This window comes from Phoenix dactylifera, chromosome 14 (genome assembly GCF_051530095.1).
Source record: "Phoenix dactylifera cultivar Ajwa chromosome 14, Ajwa_hap1_PhDact_Kaust_v1.1, whole genome shotgun sequence".
NCBI lineage: Eukaryota > Viridiplantae > Streptophyta > Magnoliopsida > Arecales > Arecaceae > Phoenix > Phoenix dactylifera.
The window spans coordinates 12,299,102-12,302,637 of NC_143203.1; positions in this window are offsets into that span (position 1 = coordinate 12,299,102).

Genomic DNA, 3,536 nt, shown 5'->3' on the forward strand with positions numbered 1-3,536 from the left:
GCATAATTAATCAAAAACTTTCAGAAGTAGGTTAAAAGTTTTAAAAGACCCAATTCACCCCCCCTCTTGGCTTGTATCTACTGGGCAACAAGTGGTATCAGAGCGGGTGCTCTAAGTTTAATTACTGATCTCACGATCAAGAGCCAAAGATCATGACAACTCAAATAGATAGTTTTCTAGGAGAAGGACAATCAATTGATATACCTCCACTATTTAATGGCATAAACTACACACATTGGAAAATACGCATGCGCATTTTTATTCAATCACAAAACTATTATTTATGGAAAATCATAATAAATGACCTTCACACACTCTCTCAAACTATTAATGAAAAGGACTTAGCACAATTGAATGCTAATGCTATGAACATATTATATTGTGCTATTCAAGAAACGAAGTTTAATGAAATTTCTGCATGCTTATCTGCTAAGGAGATCTGGGATACTTTAGAAAATATTTATGATAAATCTCAGATTAGCTCACATGTGCTTCAATTGCCTACTAACAATGAGATTGCAGAAAAAGGTGTTGAATCTCCCACCTCAGTCGAGTCGACTCCAAGTATTCCAGAGTCGACCCTCAAGTTAACCGAGTCGACTCCAATAAGGACCGAGTCCACTCCGAGGCAAATCAGCTTCCTAAAGACAAAGAAGAAGAGGAAGCAAGAAAGAAAGAAAAAGATAAAAAGGAAGAAAGTCTTGACCAAGGAAGAGTCAAGCAAGGAAATAAAAGCTAGGAGCAACAATAATGATATTAGCTCCAAGGAACTACAAGAGGTAACTAACTTTTGCTTTATGGCACAAGAAGATAAGGTAAAATCTGAATCTAATTTTACACCAAATGAATTTCATGAAGAATTTTCTTATGATGAACTTTTAAATGCTTTTCATGAGTTGTATGGTGAATGTAGTAAATTAGCTATGAAAAATAAAAATCTTAAAAAGCTAAATTTGGAAATTTCAAAAGAAAGAAATTCTATTGCTGAAATACACGACAAACTAAATTCTGAAAATAAAAGCTTAAGGTCATTTTCAGAAGAATTGATTCAGAAAAATCATAGCTTAATTAAAGAAAATCAAAACTTAAGCAATGAAATTAATCAATTAAAATCTTTTATCAACAAATTCACCGTAAGTTCAGAACGATTAAAAATGATGTTTGAAAGCCAATATGTTGCTTATGATAAATCAAAACTTGGCTTGACTCCTTTACTTAACAATAAATCTCTAGAGAAAAAGGTTATCAATTCACCAAGCAAACCATTAAATAAGATAACTTATTTCAAACATGAAAAGAATGGGCATAACAACTTTTTCCATCATTCTAACACAATTAAATTAAAAGGTAAAGTTATTACTATTAAACAGATTTGGGTTCCAAAAGGAACCATATGTCCTAACTCTCAAGGACCCAAGCAAGCTTGGGTACCCAAAATGAAAATATGAGGATGCAAACATAGGTGTGCCAAGATACCCATGGAACAAAAAAAAACTTAAAAAGTTATTAACAAAAATAATAATAATGAAATCAGTAATCCTTGCATCTCATCATTATTTTTGCTTTAGTATTTGATATGAATTGCTAGTATTGATCAATTTTGTGATATAGAAAATACTTTTAGAAATATAATCAAATCATTTCATTTTATAGTATACTTTATTCACTATTGGATAAGTTGCTAAATGATTAATCAATTTATTAAGAACAATTCTATGAATTCTCTATATGCTTGATTGAGAGTTTTTATCCATGGCATTATTGTTTATTGATCATAGATATGATAATGTGTACTTGGTGTGCACTTGAATATATGCACTATGAATACCATGATTAAAGAAACCATCTTTGGCATATAAAATCAACTCATGCTAGTATGTACTTAATCTCAAAAGACCTTGCCATTGGGTTACGTAGATTATCTTCTGAAAGGTCAAAGTTTTGCTGTGCATGCTAACGAAGGAAACAAACAAAAATCATTTCTAAATCTAAAGATGTTGTTTCCATCACTAAGTTTTCTAAAGCTTACATTGGATTTGTTCTTGGAAAATAAACTTGAAATATTTTCTGTATTTGCTGAATCGTGTGAAAGTGCTTCAAATGATAAAGGTTTCCAAACTATGAATCATGGCACAGTGTTGAAAACCAAAATCCTGATAAAGGTTATACAGAAAATAATATTAAACTCGATTATTTCAGCTCCAAGGACATCATAAGTAAAATAGGGGTAATAGAATTCTTGAAGAAATGAAAAAGACAATTGTGTATGATAGTCATCTAGTTAAATGATTTTTAAAAAAAAAAACTATCATCACTGCTTGTCATACATACGATTTCTATTAGATCCAGTTTTGATGAAAACTCCTTATGATCTTCTGAAAAATGGAAAATGAACCATTGCATATCTTTCATATTTTTCAGTCGTACATACTATACTTGATATGCTCTTATGAAAATAATGCCAAATCTGATAAAGATACTTCTATCCTTGGATATCATTCATCAAGCAATGCATATAGAACATTCATGAAAAATTCTAGTTGTAGAGGTATCAATTCATTTTATTCTTTATGAGACTAATGATTTATTATCAAAATACTAAAAACAAATTATATATGTATATGGTTAATCTTTTACATATAACAATCTGAAAAACTTGTTAATAATTAGAACCAAAATTGGATTTTTCAGATATGCACTTAATGAAGAAAAATTGATAACTACTAAAAGACTAAATCAAGAAAAGATGAAATAGATCTTGATAAGACTTTTGCATGATTAGAAGTAAAGATCACCATTATCATTTGTTTGCTTCATGAGCTTTATAATCTGTCAAATGAATGTGTAGAATTCACTCCTATGTGGTTATTTCATTAAAAAAAAAGGAGATCTATGTAAAATAACCACCATATTTAAAGATTACACATTACATATATGATAAAGCAATATGTGATTTGGAACAAGCATCAAAAGCATGATATATAAAAGCTTAAGTAACCTTTTTGATAGAAAGTAATAGTGATAAATCTATGCATCAAAAAGAAGAATTTGTGATATCTTATTTGCTCAAAGTATGCATTGATGACATCATTTTTGGTTCTACTAATGAAGAGTTATATGAAGATTTTACTAAGCTCATGTAAGGTGAGTTTGAAATATGTATGATGAATGAATTAACATCTTCTCTCAAACTCCAAATTAAGACAAACAAGAAAGGGGATCTTCATTGACCAACGTTAGTCCACAAGAAAACTCTTATAGAAGATTGGCATGAAGAAGGTATATCTATGACCCCATCTTGTAGAATTTGAAAAGAATGAGCAAAGTAGATCTATTGTTTTAAAGCTGTATTGAAGCATGATAGAATAATTATTTTAGCATACAGCTAGTAGACCAGATTGTATGCTCATTATGTGATCTTGTGCAAGACTTCAATCTAACTTTAATGAATCATATTTTATTGATAACAAATAAATCATAATCAGAATTTTGATAGAAACAACTGTTTAAGATAAAGTTGATTAAAACTTAGCTAA